The sequence below is a fragment of the Sciurus vulgaris genome, assembly GCF_902686455.1.
Source record: "Sciurus vulgaris genome assembly, contig: HiC_scaffold_632_arrow_ctg1, whole genome shotgun sequence".
Lineage (NCBI taxonomy): Eukaryota > Metazoa > Chordata > Mammalia > Rodentia > Sciuridae > Sciurus > Sciurus vulgaris.
Genome location: NW_027632957.1, coordinates 1,432,777 through 1,456,733, shown reverse-complemented (window position 1 = coordinate 1,456,733; position 23,957 = coordinate 1,432,777). Strand labels below are relative to the sequence as shown.

The window sequence follows — 23,957 nt, the reverse complement described above, 5'->3', positions numbered from 1 at the left end:
ATGACCAGATATGTAGACACTATGCCATGTAGAAAATTTAAGCCACAATCCTAAATTGTTACTCTATAAAATTCTGGAATGTAGAATTTCAGTACAGGAATGTTTCTTACTCAGTCCAATCCTTCTTTCTATAATACAATATCAAGTGATCATCTCATTCCTCCTTTAAAGTCTCTGGTCTTGGAGATCTCATTGCCATCTAAGATGATAAAATTGATTGCTGTAGTTGATGGAACATTATTTTTTGTACTGATCCCCAAATGTATTTCTCTTCTACTTGCATCATGGGAACTAGCTCTTCCTTCTGGAGCCACAGAATTGAATCTTAACACCTGACAGATCTTAAAATATGTGAAAAGCACTTGTCATAACTACTTTAACCATCTCATTATCTGGTTAACCAGCACAGGTTCCTTATATAACAGGTTTCATGTTCTCTACCATTCTAGTTGCCCTTTTCTGGGCACACTGAATTATCTATCCTGATATGCTTATCCTGAAACACAGAAGTCAGAAATTCAATACTCAGAGCTTACTGTGTTTTTGATGTCTTTTCTCATTTTAGCTACAGAGATTATTAATTATAAACCAATAAGGAAGAATGGGAATATTTCCTTTGAAATTAATCACAGGTCTTTTAGGATGCTCAAGAAATACATTTTGAGAGCTTATTTCTAATTACTTCTTACAGGGTATTCATAGAGGTGATATCAAGAAAGTTCTTGGCTGCCATGGAAGAAATTTGCATTTAATGTAGGCTATAGAGAACCACTGAAGAATTTTGACTGGAAGAGAACTCAAATCAGATTTGCAATTTAGAATACATGTCAGAGTGAGTAAATAAATGCAGATTTACTTGCATTTATTAGCTTGAAACTTTATGGAGGAGGAGGGGGTGGAGATCTATTTCTTGGTGGTGACAGGGAGTCAGTTCATGAACATTAACAAAAATCTGTTAAGATTTGATGGACAAAGATATTTACAACATTCCATGATGCAGTTCTCTTTGAATTCATTAACTTTCAGTATTATCTTGTTTAGACACATATTGCATCATATTTCTTATCTCCCTCCCAATCTTGCTCCCCGTTTTATAGTCCTAGTTTACAATAATGGCCACAGCACCTGGGCAGATTCTTTTCTCTCTTATCCTCAACATGTATTCTGCCACCAAATCCTTTTAAAAGCTCCTATGAAGTTTCATTCAAATTTGTCCATGCTTTTACATTGCCATTGCTTTGGTTTAAAGGCTTCAAGAGGTCTTACTTGGACTGACAATCCAATTTTACTCCCTCTAATTCTAAATTGCAAATCTTATTTGAGTTCTCCTCTCCCAGTTAAAATCTTTCAGTCGCTCTCTAGAGCGTACATTAAAAAAAAAAAAAAAAAAAAAAAACTTCTTGCATGGCAGCGAAGAACTTTCTCGATAGATAGATAGATATCACCTCTATGAATAACCCTGACTTCATTTTCCTTAATTCCTATAACATTATTTCCCAACATTCTCAATTACTTGTAATACTCAGAACTCAATTTACTGTCATTTTCCCCTAACTTTATATAAATATTGGTGATTTTCCCACTCATATATCAAAATTTCCTTTTTTCTTTTAGTATGTAGCCATGGAAGAATTGGATACTGGAGAAGTATTAACCTACTTTGACCTACTAAGTAGGTTATTCCTTCAAATATTTGAAGGGAACTCTCAGATCTCCTCCAGATCTTAACTTATTTTGCCTAAACTTCTCTAGAAAATTCATCTGCATTTCAAATGATATGTTTTCACATTCCTTAAATCATTCTTATCTCTCTCCTTATTCATTGAATTCCAGTTTCAATTTTATAGTGTTTCAGGTGGTAGTCTGATCAGTTTAGAGAACAATTATGTGTTCTGGGACATAATTTTTTGATGATGCTAGATTTAATCATGCCTTTTAGAATCCTTATCCTCTGCCGACTCATGTTGAACCTACTATCCCAAACCTCAAAGTTTTTTTCTAGTCTCCTAGTCAAAACTGAAAGAAGGTATGTAAAGAGGGTGTGAGGATTTGAAAGCTGAATATTCTACATTCTGGACTAGTCTCCTACCAGGTGTTAACTTGCTGTCTGAAATTAAGTCACACCATTTCTATATTAGACATTTTCTATAATGAAAGATGGCATTCTTTTACTTCACAAATACATGCCAGTTGTCCAAAATTTAGATGAGTGGAATCATCTGGGGAACAATTTTGTCAAAAAATCTTATGCCTCTCCCACCCAGATGTACTGAATAAGTATCACCAGGGATGAGATCAAAGCATCTCTAAGTTTGGAAAATATCCCAGGTGATTGTAATATAAGTTTATGGTGATCAATTACTACTTTAGAATCACTTAAAAATAAATGTTCTAGTAATAACTTTATGCCAGATATTATGCAACCCTCAAGATTTCAGTCATACATACTGCTATTTAAAAGCAAGTACATAAATGCAATGAAACATAATCAAGTAATTAAGTAGTCAATTTGTACAGTCACTTACCTTTAAATACTTGAGCTCTACAATGGACATAATGGCTCCTAAGTGTTGAATCAGGCCTATGATAGCAAGAATTGACTTTTCTCGGTTGGGGGAAGACGTTTGATATGGAGATATCTTGTTTTTGACCACTTTGATGGAAACTTCAAGAAAAGCAAAGGCAAACCTACAGCCTGTGGCAAAGATAACAGTATCAATGTCATCCTCTCTGGAGCCATCCTCAAATATGGCAGCTGTCTCTGTGAATTTCTTCACATTTCCTTTCACATTTACCAAGCCAGAAATTATATATTTGGCAGATCATCATTTATTGTTGGATGCTGGCTCAGAGCTTTATGAGTGCCAATAAAGGTGAAGAGGAGAAATGAGAGTAACCAAGAGAGAGAGAAAGAAGGGGAAAGAGAGAAAAAATTATGTAAGTAAATTTTTGCTTTTGTGGAGGTGGTTAAACAACAGCAATGGTTTCCACTCAGTCTACCAATGAAATTTGGAAAAGTTCTACTTTATACCAGTTCTACTTTACATCAGCTTTTCAGGGCAAAAGCTGAACCCTAAAAGTCACTGAAAGTGGAAAAGTACTGAAGAAGTGAAGGAAGAAGAGTCTTATTTGAGGAATGCATATGTCGTTTCTTAAGTAATACTAACCCTATGTGGTATCATAAGGCCATAGGCTAATAGTATCTGTCCACATATCATTAACTCTGGCAGAACTTGTCTGTTATTATTCTGTTCATTTCCATTTCTAGTTCCAAAGGCCCAAGAGGTAGATTTAGAATTTCATTTCCCAAACTGTGTAATAAATTACATCCATATAGCAATTTAGAATTTAAATTACATTTCCATGCATTATCTTGACAGTCACAAACTCTATGAAGGAGATAGGATAGGGGTAATTATCTAGGTTGTATAGATGTGAAAACTGAAGTCAAGAGAAGTGAAGTGACTTGACCAATGGTATACAGCCTAGTATTTTAGAATTTCTATTAAAATAGCTTTCTATAAACTCTGTTAGGATACTTTGGACCTATTAAGTAGTGTTTTCTAGAGACAGCATGGAATAAGGGTGTCAGAATAATGAAGCCAGGCTTCCAGTATCTTGTGTCTTTAAAAAAAAAAAGTCTTAATTCAGTTTTAAAACAGTCTTAATTTCTGAATTTTAAGTCAGTAGGTTGTGACAGTCTTCATTCTATTATCTTCCTGATCGAGCCTCAGAAATATTATATGGTTTACAGCTATCCTTGATTTGTTGAATTTAATTTGCTTTGATTCTTACCTTTTGGAAGATTATTTTCTGCATCCAACCTCATGATTTCATTTTTCTCTCTAAACCTAATCCCTTTCACTAGCACTACAACCATTTACATAGATGGCCAAGTCACAAAACTGTCTCATATGTGCTTACCAAGCCTATGCTCTTTATCCCTTAAAAAGGAAGATTACCCAGAAGAGTTTTGTTTCCTCCCTATCTCTCCTGAACTATTATAGTTGTCTTTAGGCCTCCCTTCCTATCTGCCTTCTATACCATTTGCCATGGAATAGAAAGGCAAGTAAACATGATTTTAGGATACTCAATGTAGAAAAGAAAATAAAAAGCTAGAAAGAATATTATCTGGTCAGGATCTGTGGTCATTCTACAATACCTTTATTACAGATTTATTATTATATTACTCATTTGCTTTAATTCTAGGCAAGTGCTCTGCCACTCAGCTAAATACCCCAAACTTTTTATTTAGCAGAGCGTACAAAATGTTTCTTACCCGATAGACCTAGAGATATATTCAACTACTCTTCTAATTTTGCAATATAGCCTAGATATATCAGACTATGAGCAGGTCTCAGGCTATAATGTTCCTTTTGCTATTCTAAGATATTATAATTAGAATGATACATGGTAACTCTATTTACCTACCTCTTATTATTCCATAACACCTCAATTTGTTTTGCAATTACAAAAGATATTCATACTTAAATAACTCAATGAAAAAGTTGTTGGGGAACACAGCATCCAAGTATCATCTTACTAATTAATTTCAAATTGCTGATGTAATTTAGCAAGGACCTAAGCAACTTAGTGAGACCCTATCTCAAATAATACAAAGGGCTGGGAATATAACTCTGTGGTAAAGTGACTCTGGTTTCAATCCCTAGTACCCAAAGGAAAAAAAAAAGAATATTATTGGGACATCTGTGAAAATTTAAATATGCCAACATTGTAGATAATGTATTTTATCAATGTTAAATTTCCCAAATGTGATAATTGTATTATGGTATATAGCAGAGTGCCCTTTTTCTTAGGTATATATTAATGACTTTGACTTACTTTAAAAAAAATGAACTTAAGTATATATGTATATTACATATTTTTTGGATCTTCCTATCTTCTAAAAGAGAAAACAGAAAAAGCAAATATGGCCATATTTGATAGGTGAATCTAGGTAAAAGATATATGAATGTTCAATGTATTTATTATTGAACTGCTTTTCTGCAGATCTGAACATTTTCAAAAATGAGAAATTAGACAGAAAAAAATATTTAAAGTCAGTATATAGAAATGATTTCACAATGGTCCTCCTGGCTGTATGAGAACCTCATTCTTTAAACTCTGAATCCTATGCATTTCTTTGTCATGTCCTGTTGTCTGTCTTCTCATTTATATTTTTAAGGTAAGATCCATTCTGAAGTCTTCCATTTGTTACTCATGTTTTCCTTCTGCAAATTACTTAGTTTCTCTTAGTTTCAATTTTTTAATTCTGTAAAATGGACATAAAAATGTATGGACCCCCAGGGCCTTTTGTAAGGTTTAAATGAGATAATACATAAAAACTCATCACTGTGCTTGTCTTTAAAAACTCTTCAAAAAAGGTAAGGTATTATTTGTATTATCATGCCTTTTCTCTCTGTTTTTCATGCCCAATATAATGCCTTGCTCACAACAGGTGCCCCATATTTGTTGACTGACTGAATGATGCACTGCCCTGTACTACCTTTTTGTTGTTGTTGGGCACAATATACAATGAATTGATACCTGAAAGAACAAGAAAATGGTTAATGCCAATGAGAACAATTTACAGAAATCCTTTAGATCAGCAGATCTTGTTCTTCTGTGGTTGATAAGGTAAAAATTGAATTTTAAATTCTCTGGATTTTCTTAATGTATGGGTAGAGATAGCTCTGTTAGCCTGTGTGAACAATCCTTGATCTTGTACTTAGCCATTATCAACTCCATTCCCATCTTGAGAACATACCTGTGTTTTGGCTTCAGGCCAAACATTTCATAATCAAATCTTTGACTCATACTTTTTTTCCAAAAATGTATTTGTTAATGCTTGGCCACATATCTTTGATATAAGATGTTTAAGTTCAGAAAAGTGTACCGCATCTAAAGGATATCCATGGTCCCCTTCACAATTCAGGATCCAAACCCCACTCCTGGTACTGAGGAATACCTAAGGCATGGAAAATACCATTTACTTTTATCATACTGGCTTACAATCTGAAAGCACTCCCACTTTATTCAAGATGAAGTTCAAACTCACTAGTGTGGCATTTTAGTTCTGTACAATCTTTTTAAAAAATTTTCCTGCCATTTTCCTTCCCAAACACTGTCCAAGAATATATCTCACTGTGATACACCACTATGTTTCTGTTTAAAGTTAATGTGCTTGAAAATTTCTCCTCTTTTAAATTCTCCTCAGCCCATTCATTTTTAAGATCTAGATCAAGTTGGCTTCCTCTATGAGAACATCACTGACCTTTCAGGCTGAGAATTCTCTCTCCACCCTCTGAACTTCAATACCACTTACCACTTATAGGACTCATTAAAAAATCATGGCATAGGCTGGGCTCAGTGGTTCATTCCTATAATCCCAGTGTCTCAAGTGCTTAAGGCTGCAGGATTATGAGCTCAAAGCCAGCCTCAGCAATTTAGCAAAGCCCTAATCAACTCAGTGAGACCCTGTCTCTAAATAAATATAAAAAGGGCTGGGGAAGTGGCTCAGTGGGTAAATGCTGATATCCATATGTTTTTGGAAAGATTAGATTGCTTCTTTTTATTCCATTTGAGTGGCAAAAAGGAAACTCACCCACCATCCTGTTAAGTAAAAGATTTACTTACCAAAATGTGCCTTCCATTATATGAGAACATGGCATTTCTTCTGGTCAATGGACAATTCACACTCTCAATATTGCATTTACACAAACTCTTCCAGCAAATACCTCGTCTTCATCAAAACCAGGGAGAGGCTAATTAGGAATCTTTTAAAAAAGTTTTTTGTAGTTGTAGATGCACAGTATGACTTTGTTTTATTTGTTTATTTTTCTGTGGTGCTAAAGATGAAACCCAGTGCCTCACACATGCCAGGCCTTGCCACTGAGCTACAGCCCCAGCCCTAACTGGGATTCTGAGTGCAGTCTGAAGCAGTGAACTTATTCCTTATCATAAAGCCAACTGAATAGTGGAACTCTAACCAGTCATCTTGCCTCTCCATTAGCATCAATCGTGATGCCAATTGAGGCAATGAAACCAAATCCCCTATTTGCCACTGGCACTGATGGGCAATGTGCAGCCATCCATAAGCTGTTGGGCCTACCTTCTTGATAAGACTGAAGATAGAATGAAGCAAACTAAATCATTCACTCAAACCTTCTTGGCTGTTTAGCTCATCTCTACAGTCAGATCTCCTCCAGAATTCCCCAAAATTATAAAGACTCTGTTTCCAGCAAATGACTCTGGGTTTTTATAGTCTTGACTATGGAAGTACTGTCCTTTGAACTTCTCATTGAGGATAGTTTATGTGATGGGTATCAATGTATAATCATTCTTTTGTAGAATTTAAAGTTGAATAACATATCCATTTGTTCTCCCTTTATTCAGCTATTCTTGTCATTCTGAATACTTTTGCTTATTTGTTTCTTCCATAGTTCCAGAATAGTAACTTGTGATTCCTTTATTGTAAGTACTTTTTATTTTGTATTTATTTTGTATTTTTTTTGTATTTATTTTGTATTTGCAGACTCACAAATCCAAATTGCCTCAGAAAACTGCCATTCTCTTTTGTCTTTTCATTCCTTTAGATAATAGTCCCATTTCAATTAGAGTATATATGTTTCTGTATACTCTAGAGTATACATAAAGTGCATTTTTTAGAAAAAGAAAGTTCAGGCCCCAAAGTGAAACTAAATTATTCAAGCTTTCATTTAACCCTAAGAAACTCAATGTTTGTTTCCTAGATCACTGAAAAATTCCACATCTGAACCAATGCTGTGTAAGAGATCCACAGTCTTCCTTTTTGATCCTTAAGAAGACCAAAGTCATTGTGAAACTAAATTTAATCATGTTCTACTTGTCAGAAGTACGTCCCCAAAAATTTGCTGTCAGTTGGTTTCATTATTGTGAAAACATGACAGAAGTACTTACACAAGAATAGATTGTTTAGGCCAGTCACTCGATTCACCTCCTGATGCTATCAAGACCCATAATAAACATGAGACATGTGAGGCTAGTTGGTGTAACATGGCAGTTTGCTTTACAGTAAATGATTCTGTAAGTAGAAATGGTACACTCTATGCTAATGTAGTACAGTAAATAAATAAAAGAGTAACATGGGGGTTTATTTTTATTATGTACCACATACATAATTGTGTGAGCTATAATATTATACAACTGACAGTGCAGATGGGTTTATACATCAACATCACCATGATATTATAATGGCTATGATACTACTCAGCCAATGGAAATTTTTCAGTTCACATTATAATCTTATGTGATCACCATTCTGTATGTTTTCCAGCCTTGACTGAAATGGCATAATGTGGTGATATGATTGTTCACAGACCTCTAAACTCTAAAATTACCATTGCCCAAATGGCAATAAAACAAATTATCCCATTTTCAAGGGAACAAGCACAATTAGGGTAAGCCTTATTTTACCCCATAGTAAAAATCACTCAGACCACAACCTTCTATTCCTCAGTGTCAATGGCATGGCTTGAGGGTCAACCTCCTTTCTGGTAGGTCATGCACCTGGAAAGATTTTCAGGGGTAAGTGAGCATTAGTGTGATGGCCAGTGCATGGCATGACTCCATCAAAGACATTAACCTTCTTTTTCCCATCTCACTTAGTGACCATCTCCCATTTTCCTGAAGTACAGAAATCAGGCCTCTTCTTCCCACTGTACACAGTGGTCTGAAAGCAAAGTAACATACAAAGGGGACTGTAACCATAGCCAGTACAATGTATATCTTCCCAGACATGACTTATCTTGCAAAATTTTACACAAAAGGTTGATACTACAGATACCATCACATCATTAGGGTCCTTGTAAGAATATTTGATTTTCATAGTCCATAAAGAACAGTTTTGTTTGAGGTTGTGGTCCAAATGAGAAGACTTCTATAAGGCAGATAAAGTAAAATGGAGTTGACAGATGAATGTACTCTCCTGTGCCTCTAAAGAAGTAAGATTTGAAAGAATTTTTAGTCTCTGCCTTAAGGCATTGTAGCACCTGAATAAATCTTGAATTTCTCCTGTAATTCTGTGACACTCTGTGCACTAAACATCTATTCCTCCACTATCCCCGGACATCCCCAAGTTGCCTGATGTCTTCTGACACTAAAATACTGTTCTCTTTGACTAACCTCACACATGTGACTAAGAGGCTCTCTTTCATGTTAGAGTAGGTAAAATTTTCAGTGGCTCTTATTTCTTTAAAGGAATCTCTCTTTGTCTTTTAAATATGCCCACTTTACAAGTAACTGTAGAGAAAGAGGCTGTGATATAGGAAAATAGTGGTATAATTTTTAGTTAAAAAAAAAAACAATAAATATGGGTTACTCTGCCAGCCTAAGGAAACATCAAGAATGCATTCCAATGAGCTTCCAGGGCCTTGGCTATAATGTCTTAGTGGAATAATAGAGACACAAATACTTAACCATCCTGTATTATTTACAGTTCCGTCATGTGTTTTTACACAAGCTTGTGCTTCTATTGGATCATCCATTTATTCCTTTTCATTTGGCAGACTTCGTTCTACTCAAGACTCAGCCTGGACATTATCTTCTCTAAAAATCTTTCCTGGAACTTGATTCCTCTTCCCTGATGGGTTAATCATCCCTCTTCTGAGCCACAATGTATAGATCTCTATAGTACTTATTACTTGGTTTATTACTTATATGTATAATAATAATTTTCTTTTTCATTTTTTTGTGTCTTTAAACACAGTTACTTGGTTAAGTTACTTAATTTTTCTCTTTGCATCATCACTACTTAGGACAGTAAGAAACTTGTTCAAGAACTGTCACTTAAACAGGTCAGAGATTCACCACTGTGCTGTAAATGACTCCCTTTGGAAATTGTCACCAGATAATACCATTTTATTATTGTTGCTAAACAGAAAAAGGTGAAAGGTTTGGGCTTTAAGCCAGATGATATATCTGTTTATGGTCATGATTATAAACTATGGAAAAATCACAGCAGACATTAGAGAAGAAAGGAACCAAAAGTCATACAGTACAATCATCTTCTTTTACATAAAAAGAAAATTACAATAAATTCAAGTTGAGAAACTAACTCATCTCAGGTCACAAGTTAATTAGTAGTAAGAACAAGGGCCGGAATTCAGGGTTTTTTTTCCTAATTCAGTGTTCTACTCTCTCCACCAGATTTAACTTATTTGCTTCCTCAATAACTTCCCAATCACTAAGTAATTCACCAGGTGGTTTTGGTGATCACATAAAATAATATATTGAAAAATGCCTCAGAATGTATAAAAGAATAAAGCAATAGTGGAAAAATTTTAGAACCAGAAAGATTTAAAATTCTCATACCTACTCATTCCCCTCATCTCCTTTATTATAAGCAGAGAGTGAAGTGAAGACAATGAAAATACTGGTGGCAGGTATCTTTCTGTATCTGCAGCCAAAATATATGAGAGACTTTTCCAGGGGTATTTTAGAGAGAGAACAAAGAGTGGAGTCTTTGTACTTGAGCATTTCAACCTAATATTTACACATAACCACTGGTAAATGAAGCCATATTATTCATTTACATGATGAAGAACTTCAACACAAAGACACCCACAAAACTGCCTTCCTTGAACTGGATAAACTTTAAAAGTTTGAAGTCTTTTGCATACATCCTGAAATACTAAAGGACCTAGGAATTGTGCATGAAGTTAAGATAATGATCTGGGATGCTGTAGTCACTGAAGCACATAATCTCCTTAGAAGAATTGATGATCACCAATTTTAAATACTGAGTCTCCCTCCTTCAGGATTTTCCTGCAGTAAATTGGAAGTATTCATGACAACTTGAGAACTAATTTCCTGACTTACGAATAGCCTGTGAACAGTTGAAAATTTCCTGAAATAAATGCCAATTCAAACAAATACACACATACACCGCCTCCATACATCTTTCAGTACTTGTGCCTCTGTGTAGTTCCTTCCCCTTGAATCTCAGTATCTTTATGACTTGCTTTTGACCAAAAGTATACAGTTGAAATGCCACTGAATGATTTTCAATACTAAGTAATAAGTAGCCTTGTAGCTTCTAAGGTGTTTTAGAAGACTTACTTTGGTGGAACCTAGCAGCCATGTAAGAAGTTAGCTTTTGTAGCTGAAACCCAATGAGAAAGAATTATTTTGGCTCATGGATTCAGAGGATTCAGCTCCACTGCTTTTGGCTTCAGGCAAGGCAGAAAATCATGGTGGAAGGGTATGGCAGAGGAAATCTTCTCAGCTCATGGTAGCCAGAAAGCAGGGGTTGGAGGAAGAGGCCCAGGACAAGATAGAGTCCCCAAAGGTAACCACCCCTGAACCCGTGATCTGTTTTTCAACCATGTCCCACCTGCCTACAGTTTCTACCACTGCCTAGTAATCCATTCAGTTGTCAATGAATGAATTCATTGATGATGTCAGAAACTAAGGAATGAATCACTTTCCAAAAGACCCACCTCTGGACAATGCAGCATTGGAAACCAAGACTTGAACACCTGGGCTTTTGGGGGAAATTCTAAATCTTTACTATAAAAACTCCAAATACATTGAGACCACAATACTGTTAGGAAGCCCAACCTAGGCACATGGAAGGAAATATCTATGATAGAGAAATATTCAAATAGCCCCCAGAAATTCTATCTATCCCAACTAAATTTCTAAAAATGTGAACAATGTAGTCACATTAAATTCAGTCTTAGCACTCATTGGATGGCAATCACAGGAAACTCCAAGTGAGAACTTCCCAGATGAATCAATAAGTCTCAAAAATTTTCATATATATTGAGACATTGCTCTCAGAAAATGTACTAAGTCTCTTTTTAGTATAAGTTGTTATTTACCCCATTGTTACTATTGCTGGGTAACAGTCATTTAAATGAGTAAAAATGGGTTAGATCAAAACATACAAGGAAGAGTATAAGTTAGTATAATATTTTCTGAGTAATTTTGCAATATATATAAAAATCCTTGAAATTTACATAGCCTTTTAAGGAAATATTCAGACTTTCAAACAAAGATTATTATTAAAGGATGTTACTGTCAGCATTATTCCTAAAATAAAAAGAAAACACATTAAATGCTTAAGAAAAATAACTGAAATTTGAGAACCACTGTTCTAGATCCTTGCTACCCAAAGTATTGTTACTGACTCTTTATGGTAAAAAGTCCGTGGATATTTGTCACTGCTTGCAGCAACAACTTGCACGAGTCTTATGGGTGGTGGACTGGAAACTGAGCTACTTCCATCTTTCTCTTTAGTGCACTGCTTTCTTGCTTGTTTGTTCATAGAGGATAGAGGAAATGAGGTTTACTTGCTTTGAGAGGAGAGAGAGACTTTGCTTAAGAGAGACACTGAGAGAAGGACAGACTTTGTTTAGAGCTTAGAGGAAGAGAGACTTCTATGCCTCACTTAAGGCCTGCTACTTCTTACTGGTGCGTCCTGCATCCTGTGAACTTAGGGTGTGTCTACCTAAGGTGCTTCAGTGATGCATTCTCAGTTCTCTGCTCTGCCATCTGCCTTCCGCCACTGCCCCTACTCACTGCTGCCATGCATGTTTTTCCTTTCTTCTGGCTGCTGTTGCATATCTAGCTGCTTCCATGCGTGTCTTCTTCTACTGCTTTTCTGCAAATGGCTGCTGTGTCTCTGTCTCACTCCGCCTACACTTATATCACCTCCAGGAGGTGGAGAGCAGGGCCACGCCTCTTACGCAAAGATTAGCAAGATGCTAGATATCCCAGCAGGCACAATTAGGAGCACTCAAGAACACATGTGCATACCTTGTGTACGTGGACGATAAATCACCTGAGTGTGCTTATGTCAATTAACTTCCTCGCTGCCGATGTGATCAGATGCCGCCCTGGCGCTGTCAACATGGCACCGCCCCCAACGAGTATGGTCTGTGGACCAGAACAAAGGGGTTCACTAGGGGCATTGTTAGAAATGCAGAATTTTAGGCCCCTCCCTAGACTTACTGAATCAGAACTAACATAACAAAATCCTCAACTGATTCAGATGCACATGAAAACTGAGAAGCACTGATTCAGATGACATTTGTCCCTAACTCAGTGTCTTCCTTCCTACCACAAACTTTTTGCTTCCTCAAAAAGTTCCAGTTAATTACTTCAAGGGGTTAAGGTGGTAATCCAATAAAATAATGCAATATGAATCCAGCCTATTATTCTGTCACTGAAATGTCACACACCACAGGTTTTCAAATCTATTACATTTAAATTCTTTCTGATTATAGAAAATCACCTTAACCAATTTAGACCCTCTCCTTCCTTTGTATTACAGAAATGAATAAATATTAGGAAAGCAGGTATTACAAAGCATTAAATATCCACAAAACAGAATGTTGGATTTGTCCACTTTCAGGTTCATTTTTCTCCCAATTCTTATTAAGGAATTATTTAGTGTAGGAATCCAAAATTAATCATACTCATTTGTCTGCCCCATAATTATTTCTTTTTGACTGGTATTAAGATTTTCAGGAGTCTCCTTTCAAGTCTTTTCTTATTTATTTTATGTATTTCAACAAAAGTATTCATTTAAGGTGTGGTTGTGACTATATCTCTGCCCTAATTAACATTTTAGCACTTTATATTTCCTATATTACCTAGCAGAGAACTTTATTGGGACTCCAGATCAACACAACCAGAATCTCATGAATGGGTTTACATCATTTTTTGTTAATGTTCTCCCAGTGATTAATTCTTAAATATTTAGCAAAAGTGGACAACTACACCCTTTAAACTGTTTTTTAATACATTTATTGTCTTATTCTCTTTTTTTGCCATTTTTTGACAAAGGAAGAGTTATGAAATTTATGTTTTTTTAAAAAACATTTCATTTATTGTTGTATATTATTTAATTTTCTGATTAAAGAGTAACAGTAACATTTTATATTATATTGTGCCCACATGGCATCAATTTGTCTATCTGTCTATACTTTAAAACTTTACTATGTGAAATAGTTATCTGATCATCAGCATAAATATCACTTAGGGCTTGGTAGAAATGGAGAATTTTGATATAATCCAAATTAATTCATGAGAAACTCCAGTAATTCATGTGTACATTAAAGTTTAAAAAGCACAGTTTAGCATGGTTTAATAATTTTTAGATATGCAGTTTGACTAAAAAATATCAAGATTATTTTATAGCATTGAGTACGTATTAAATCCTTGTCATTTTAAAAGAAATTTATTAACTTTCACGTAACTTCATTCATAAGGTAACAGCAAAGTAAACTGATATATATATATATCATATCACAAACTACTTTTACCATCAATCTTATTTAATGTTAATGAAGAGATCAAGAATTGATTGAAATGAATGTCTTGAAAGCTAATGTAATTATTATTAGAATGTTTTCAGCTGTACAAGGAGGAGACAATACCAGTTTGGTAGGTGGAACATGATCAGAAAATAGAAATGGTGGTGTCTGAGAAAACACTTGTTTGGCAGATAGAAAAATGAAAGAAGAACCACGATAGGAAAGTGCAAGTGGCACTACCTGAGGAGAAAATAAAAATATACTGAATCCCAGAAAAATGTCACAAGAAATGAGAAAGTAGAAACGCTGAATTCCCAGTGTTCTTATTGGACACCTACCAGTGGAGGTGGAATTTCAAAGTTCTTAGATCAATTCTACATATGAAACCTCTAAAAAATTATAAAAAATGTTTTGGGGGATGGAAGGACAACTAGACTCCAAATAATGATCATGGGACTGATAGAGAAGTATATCTCAGGAAAAAGTTCTCAAGGTAGCCATCAGCAACATGCAAAATATATTCAGTCCATTACAGGATGTTTATAATATCTTAGTCTCCACAGCTATATAACTAAAAAATGTGAAAAGGAGGGTCTATAGCTCCATAAACATTCTTAGCAGCCACTCAGGACAGCTTCGTTTTCAGAAATCCACTTATTAAACAAATATATTGGGTAGAAAATATATACCAGGTATCATTCTTGGTTCTAGAACATAATAGTGAATCATGTAGGTATGTCTGTGTTAAGAAAAGTCAGAGAAATCAGAGCATTATGATGAAAGTTTATTTTTCTTGTGGAAGCAATTCATAAGGTATTGAAATTTTGCCCAGAGGATAATAAAAAAGAAATCCCCATGCTGTATATTCAGCAGATTTTAACTTCAAAACCATTTAGAGGTTAAAAACCATAAAACTGATAATCAGGCAGAATAATGGCTACCCTCCCAAAATCATCCCTGCCTCAATTCATTTCACTGCTGTTCAGTAATTGCCAAACCTGGCTAGGATGCTTAAGGAGACTCAAAATGTGGGGGTCTCACTCTAGGCATGAATAATAACTGACATGTAACCATATATGGAGCTGTCACTTTTATAAGTGATTGATGTAATTTTTCTTTCACTTACTCCCTATGATCACTGTACAAAGGGGGTATTGCAATTATCCCTTTCTAAAGATTAAAGAACAGTGGGCAGAGAGGTTTAATTATTTGCCCAAGGGCATACTTCTTGTAAATGACAGTCTTTGAATATAAACGGTGCTCTTATCCTCTACACTAGGGTGTGACTGGATTTCAAGAGTAGAATTTTATGTTACTAAAAACAAATTAACAGGGGTTTCAGACCACACCTGATTATGATAAATGTATAGGGATTTGCTGAGGGTATGCATTTTATATCTGAATAAGACTATAGTCAGAATTAGTTCCCAAAATGGAGTCAAGAAACAACACATTTGTTCAACTAAGAAATGTCATAAGGCCACTTTTAAGTAGCTGGCCAACACTGTGTTAGTTTTTATGATGTGAAATACACCTGTGACACCTCAATTCCATTAGATTGTTCAGAAAATGATTTTAAAAGTAAACCAAGTTAGAGATCAATGAAGGTGACTGATACTTTTTGGCACTTAATAAGCATACCATTTAAATAGATAAAATTGTTAATGGTTGCTAACAAGTGGCAGATTTAGATGTGCATATTAATACAATTTAACTATAAAACTGAGTATGTGTAAAGGCAAGAAAACCACTTTGCATGTGCCCTCTACCCTCTTCTAGAAGACAAAGGACTTTGAATTTCTCAAAGCAAGAAGTTTACAGCAAACCATACTATCAAATTTTATATCTTATGCAAGGATAAGACATGTCAGAAAAATACCTGGAGTTTTAATAGAAAAAGTAATGTTGAAGATTATAGGTTGGTTTTCCTGGAAGGAGTTGTTAGCAGGTAATTCTAGCTCATTTACCTTTAAGACATATTAGAAGCAACCACTCTACATTTTCTAAAACCTCTGTGATTCTGTTTGCTTTCAGACACCACATCTATGGGTCGTGAAAATGGGGAAAACACTATGCCTGTGGACTTCACAAGCTAATGAGATTACCATGGAACCTCAACCCTGAAGAATAACTTCTCATCTCTTGTGTCTTTACTGGTGAGATGCAGACAGTTGGGTGATCTCCAGATATATTTCCAGCTAAAGTATTTTGGTCTTTAACAATACCCTGGAGATTCAAATTTGTATTTTGTTTCTTATTTTTTAAAAAAAGTTGGGACTGGGGTTATGGCTCCCTGGTAGAGCCCTTGCCTAGCATGTGTGAGTCACTAGGTTCATTTCTCAGCATGGCATATAAAAATAAATAAATAAATAAAGGTCTATCAACATCTAAAATATAATTTTTAAAAAAGTGGTCTATTTAGTTCTAAACAATGCTATAGGACTACGATTATTGTCCTCACTATGAATTACTATGGATCATGGACCTTTTGGAAGCACTCTCAGATTATTTAAGTCTGATAAGGTTGAAGATTATTTTACATTCCATTTTTGAGCATTATGGGTATCAAAATGGGAAACTCCCTTGGCTAAATTTTACAACTGTACCTCAGGAATACAGATATATGTGCAACATGTATGTTCATTTTTCAAACCTAAGACCAAGGCTTTGTGCAGTTAGGGTATAAGATGGCTTTGGGATCTTATAAACCCAGAGGAAGAGGAAGGTAACAGAGTGTTCTTAGGATTTCAGCATAGGCCGAATCAGGAGGAACATTTGGTTTTATTCAATTTTACTGCTGAGATGATTTGCTCCTTACATGAAAATCTGTCAGCAAAGTTGAACTCCAACAGTAGTACACTCAAAGCCTTCAGGGACCAGCTAGGTAGATTGCATAAATGTTTTCCTGCTGGACCAAAAAGAGTGAAATTACTTGTAACAAATTTGAAAAAAGTATTAAATTAGAATGAAAAAAATTGGGGTAAAATGGCACAAGCTTGTCATCATAATTATTCAGGAGGCTAATGCAGGAAGATCACAGTTTGAAGCCAGCCTTGGCAACTTAGCCAGACTACCCATGCCCCAAATAAAATAAAATAAAATAAAAAGGAATGGGGATGTAGCTCAGTAGGACAGTGCTTGTCTAACACACATAAAACTTTGGGTTAAATTCCTATACTTTAAATAAATGAAATAGGAAAACAAGAACTGCTCTGTCAAACAAAAGATACAGACAAGTTTCAGTGCAAAGTTATCTACAATCTCTGACCTATGTTCTCAATAAATTTTTGATACTTTTTTAGTGTATGCCTTACCTTTGGTATTGAAAGGAAGTGACAATTCTCAGAGGTGACTGGGCAAGATTTCTGTAAAACATTTCCTGCCATACTTAAATGCACAGTCTCATTGGTATATCTTCTCAGGCTCTTGGGCTCTGTGGGTTTTACATTTATTATATAAATCTGATGCCTGAGATATATAATTACATCAAAGTCAAGTGTAGTATTTCCTTGCTTGGGAGAAAGAAAACCCAAATTGCTTTCAACTCAGTGTAGGGCACTGACCTAATCCTAACCTTAGCCCAAAAATCCAAGTTCATGAATGCAAGAAGAGGTCTGAAACATTTTTCTGTATGGTCACATCTTTTATTGAAGCTCCATATCTGATGCAGTAGATGCTGCCAACCAGTATCCTACTGTAACCCAGTAGATCAAGAACATACTGGGCAGCAAATATAACCTGTACACTAACCTGAGCTTTAATCATGTTGCTTTGGTTGGGGTTGATGCTGAGATCTATCAAACGCATGATTTGGTTACTGTTAATGTTACTGGGTTGCTGTTGTCAAAGGGCATTCCCTTTTGTGGAGGAATAAAACAGAATAAAAGCATTATGACTATATGGCCTGAGCAATGAATGAAAAAGGAATTGAGCTAGCCTTCATTCTGGCAGTTAATACTGACTCACTAGAAAATATTGAACAAGTTTCCTAAACTTTCTGTGCCTTAGTTTGCCCATTTGTTAAATGCCCTCTCTTTTCCTCAGGGTTATAACAATCATAGGTCCTATATTTTCAAATTGTTCTAAAGGCCCCTCACTCAAGTATTTAAGAATACTTTCTCAGTGCTACCTATGGGCCAGACACTGTTCTAGGTACAAATCCAATACATCATAATCATGAATTTATTATCCTCCTTCCCTCAAACCAGAGTTTTTCTCTTATAATCCCTCAGAGGCAGCACAAACATCCATATCCCAGGGTAAACACCTGTGGTAATCCTCCTGGAATCTGTTTCTCTCACTTTCAACCATATGCTTATCAATGGCCAAATACCTTCAAATGCATCTTCACTGTTTTTTTTTTTCTTTTTCTTTCAGCATTAGAGATTGAACCCAGGGCCCCACACATGATAGGATATTGTTCTACCATTGAGCTACATAGCTTTTCATTTTACATACCTTTTATTTCATTTTACAGTAATTTTTACTTTGAGACTGTCTCTCTAAGTTTCCCGGGGTTACTCTGAACTTGCCATCCTTCTATCTCAGCCTCCCAAGTAGCTGGGATTACAGGTGTGCTCCACTGTACACAGCTCTGTCACCAATTTTTAGATATATTTATTATCCCTTATAAATATTGTCTCAATAGCTTTGCCTTTGCGATCCCTCTGACCTAAACTTTCTTTCTATTATTTTATATAGCTGGCTTCCCATCATTCTGACCTTAATTTGAATGTCATTTTTCCAGTGACATCCTCTTCACCCACTCAGCTCCTCCGCAGTCCTATTCTCAATATCATTACCTTCTTAGCACTATTCTACCTGACAGTTTATTTGTACTTTCTTTACTTTTTATATTTCTTCATCACTAGAACCTGAGCTCCACAATTACAGGGACATTATCTCTCATGTTCACTTCTATTCTAGACACTGGGGATATGACCAACTTTATTATCACTCTCTACTCTATTCATCTGGCCAATATCCAACCCTGGTAAGACTCAATTCCCTAACTCTTCCCCACCTGAAGCCAACACACACCATGCTGCCTGGTTTTCTGACCATCAACTTCAAGTGGCCCTCACTACTGCTTGGCAATGGTACCATATTCCTCTCGTGCTTTCACGCTCCATTTTCCTAGACAACTATTTCACATCTTTCTGTCCTCAAACCCCCAACACCCCTCCCACACAAGCTCACCAGATGCCATCTTTTCTCATTTCATTTAGAAAATAGAGTCAGGAGAGATCAGGTGCTGTCACTACCAAATCTGTTTTCATACTCTGCCTTTTACTGTCTAGGCCAAACCCTCTACTTGTGCATTATTAGATCCCATCTTCTCTCACTGAAGAACATTACCCTGCTATCATTTGATTATATCCCCACTGGAACATTTCCATAAGCATTCAATATGCTCTAACATCACAATCTTAAAACAAAATAAACTGCCTTTGAACTGGTAGCTACTGCTGCCAATTTTTTGCTTCCTTTTACATCAAAACTCTTCAAAAGGGGTGATATAGGCTGTCTCCACCTTCTTTCCTCTCATTCTCTTTATGTAATCACTCCAGTCAGGCACTGGACTCCTTGCCAAGACCATTCAAAAACATAATGTTGATCAATTTAGTGGTTACTTTCTATTCTAACTTTACTCCACATCTTAACTGCATTAGATGCAGACCATCACTCTTGAAACCCTATTTTATTTGGTCTTAGAAGTACTATATTCTTAGTTCTCATACTATTTCACTGGCTGATCTTAGTCTCTTAAGCTGCGTCCTCTTCTCAATTTCGAAATATGAGTTGACCAAGGATTAGTATTTTTTTTATAGTTCCAGTCATGGTCTTGGGGATATTATAACTTAGCTCCATCCTAAAATTATGACTTCCTTATCTGTGCTCAGTTCTAACCCTTTCCCCTGAACTCTTTAATAGTCTATCCAGTAAACTATACAAAACCTGTACTTGGATCTGTATTACTGTCTCATTATACTCTGTCCAAAATTGAATTTTTTTTCTCAACATGAATTCCTTTAGAAAAAAGCTTTCAATACATATATTTTACAAATTTTAATGGACATAATAATTGTACATATCTATGGAATACAGTGACATTTCATTATGTGTATACAATGTTAAATAATCAGATCCAGGTATTTGATTTATCGATTACCTCAAATATTTATCATTTTATTGTTAGAAACGTTCACTATCCTCTATACTATTTTAAAATATTCAATTAATTATCATCAACCATAAGAACTCCATTGTGTTAGGGAGCATTAGAAGTTCCTCCTATCCAGCTGCACCTCTGTGCCCACTAACCTTCCTTTCTCCATTCCCCTCTTCTTCTCACTCTTCCTAGACTGGTAATCATTATTCTACTCTCCACTTTTATGATATCAACTTTTTCAGTTTCCACATTGAAGTGAAAATATGCAGTGTTTTCTTATGCATGACTTATTTCACTTAATGTCCCACAGGCTCATCCATGTTGCTCTAAGTGATAGAATTTCATCCTTTTTGGCTTAAAAATAATCCATTGTATATACATGCCACATTTTCTTTATTCATTCATTCACAAAAGGGCACCTAGGTTGATTCCATATCTTGGCTATTATAAAAAGTGCTGTACAAAACATGGAAGTGATATCTCTTTGACATACTGATTTCATTTCCTTTGGATACACACTCAGTAATGGAGTTTCTGGATCATATGGTATTTCTATTTTTAGCCTTTGTTAGTTGTTTTTGAGGTTCCCCATAACAATTTTCATTATGGCTGTACTAATTTACATTCCCACTAGCAATGTATGAGAGTCCTTCTATGTCTGCATACTTGTCAGCACAAAAAGGAACTCATCATGTTCCCCAAACTCTTCATTCTTTCTTCCTCCTTCCATATGGCAACTCCATTCTACCACATGCTAATGTCAAATCCTTGAAATAACCTTTTATTCTCCTATTTCTCCCCAATTATCAATTTGTGAATCTTCTAGGCATTACCTGTTCAATATATCTACTCACTACAACACTATTACCATGCTGAGCCCCAAATTATCTTATTTTCCCCAGACTATTGCAATATACTCCTAACTGAAGTCTCTGCTTCTCCCCTTTAGGCTCATTTTATATAGCATTCAGAGTAAAACTTCTGAATGTTGTATGTGACTTGCACACCTGGAGTCTCTCAGCTAGCCTTTCCCAACTATATTTTAAATGTCAGACTCAATATATCAATGCTCTACTTTGCTTATAGCTAGGACCCCATCTCTGAAATGTTTAAGTTAAAAATAATCAGCATCCTCTTGTTTAAGTGGCAGGTGTTTGATATCATTGCTTTACCAGATAGATAAATATAGTGCATTAGAATCTGGATTGGAGGAAATAAGTCAAACAGAGAATAGGATGCAAAAAACACTCAGTAGCAGTTTCATAGAATAGAGAATCTTCCAGAGAAGCCACCAAAGGATGTAAAACATAAGGTTTTGAGAAAACACCGAAATAGGGGAGTAAAACAGGAACTTAGGCTGCCTTTGCTAAAAGTCCTGTCTCTTCTTTTGGACTTGCTGATGCCCAATTGGTAACTAACAGCAGGATAAATTTGGCATCTTTGTCTTCATTTAGTGTTTCTCTTTTATTACCTTATTAAACTTTGGGTTGGATTGGCACCATCCAGTGGAGTCAATTTGGTGTGGGGGACAGAAGAGTAGTGAGGCTCTTGAATTCGGAATGGTTTATTGATGAATCAGGAAACTCGGGAACTGGAACCTCCAACCTGGATCCTGCAACCTCAAACCTAGGGCCTCGAACCTCGAACCCCCGGCGCTTGAGTAGCACTGGCTTATATCCCCTCCAGGAGGTGAAGGTTAGGGCTGATGCCAATTATGCAAATATTAGGTGAGGAGCTAGCTTCCCAATAATGGTAAAGGTCAAAATGAGCAGGACCGATCAGGAGCACTCAGGAACACCTGTGCCCATGTTGTGTGTGTGGACTTAATTGGATATGGCCAATGACAAATCACCTGGGTGTGTTTATGCTATTCAAACTCCTCACCACCGATGTGGTCAAAGCAACCTGTGATTGGCTGCCAGGTGAAATATCAGTGCAGTCCCTATGGCATAGCCCCCAATATCTCCCCCTTCCTTATATGAAATGAAAAGGAAGCTGGCAGGGATCATGTCTCGCTTAGGTCCCGGGAATCAACATCCTGTCCTTACCCATCATCAAAGGATACCAAAGCGGGGTTGGTCTTTCTGTCTTAGGTTGGTACAGTGTTTTCCCATGGTTACCCGTCCTTGACTACCGATCCAGCATACTAAGCCATATACTGGGAGATTGTCATGCTTCAAGGGTGGCCATGGCCTATTTTATGATCACATTATAAGCCTGTTGACTGGCTTTGAGGTGTTTGTAGATGTAGAATAGAATTAACACAAGCATACCCAAGCTTATTATTGTGGGACTTAAGAGTCCCCCAAATTGGCTGCTAAATTGTGTTAGTTTATCTAATGCTCCTGTGATAAGCCCTCCCGGTTTGACCTCCACATTAGTGGAATTCATGGTGAGGATCTGCCCTCGAAGCCTTGTTACCAGCTTGTCGAATCTATCTGTCCATTGTTGTGTGATCTGGGAAAATAACTCTCTAGAGAAGTTCTGATTAGAAGTCACAAAAAGGAAAGGGAGAGCTAGGCACACAGGAGCATATGAAAGAGTAATTGTTTCACTCTCTCTACATATTTCAGTATTAACTCCATTAACCTTTTGATTAGTGCACTTTCCTTTACTTATAGACCCTCCTTTTACAAATCCAGGGGGCTTATATGCACACATGCCTTAGGCCCTCTTAAGGACCAAATGGATATTATTAATAGCTTTGGGCATGTAACCAGTGACATTTATATTGGAGTTTTTTTATTTATTTAAGGTAATATCTGCCAAAGTATGATCGATCAACTGCACACAAGTTGTGCCACTGCCAAAGCTGAGGCATAATGCATTCTCTAGTGATAAATTCAGGGTAAACTTGAAGTCCAATGGTGGTGTGTACTTAAGGGTAACTTGCCCAGTAGATTCATATGTGGAAAAGAACTGAGGAAAGACTGCACCACCTTGAGAGTCTGGAACCAGTCAAGGCAGTACCCTGACTGTTGTCCAGAACTGTTCACCCTGGATGAAATTCACCATCATCAGTAGCAGCAGGATACCCAGAGGTCTCTGCTGCATCTTGACGAACCATCTTAACTGCTTGGACTAACCTTTCTGGAATCCAAACTGGCATCTTTTCTTCCTGTGGAAATACACACACATGCCCTCTTCCCCAAATCAAGACCGGGGAAGGTACTTTCCATTCTCCTGTTACAACATCTTTCCATAAAGCTTGTGGCTTTATGTCAGTGTCAACTGTAGCATGTCAATCCACTGCTGATTTTCCTGATTTATTCAAATTCAAAAAATTTAAGGTAAAAAGGGCTATGGTTAATCTGTTCTTAGGTGTATATAAATCCCCTATTCCCCCTTTTTGTTTTATTAATAAGGTCTTAATAGTTAGATGATATCTTTCTATAATTCCTTGTCCCTAGGGGTTATAAGGAATACCTGTGACATGATATATACCAAATATAGAACAAAACTGTTTAAGTGTTAAGGATGTATAG

General features: G+C 36.1%; 1 pseudogene across 1 annotated transcript; it reads right to left on the bottom strand.

Moving 5' to 3' along the window:
- Positions 1–445: 445 nt before the first annotated feature.
- On the bottom strand, positions 446–23,526 carry LOC306652069 (flavin-containing monooxygenase 5-like; annotated as a pseudogene). The gene is made up of 7 exons: positions 23,443–23,526; positions 10,616–10,803; positions 8,548–8,710; positions 7,165–7,304; positions 5,766–5,968; positions 2,526–2,853; positions 446–496 (listed from the first exon to the last, which is right to left on the bottom strand). The product of its transcript is annotated as a flavin-containing monooxygenase 5-like (transcript).
- Positions 23,527–23,957: the final 431 nt, after the last annotated feature.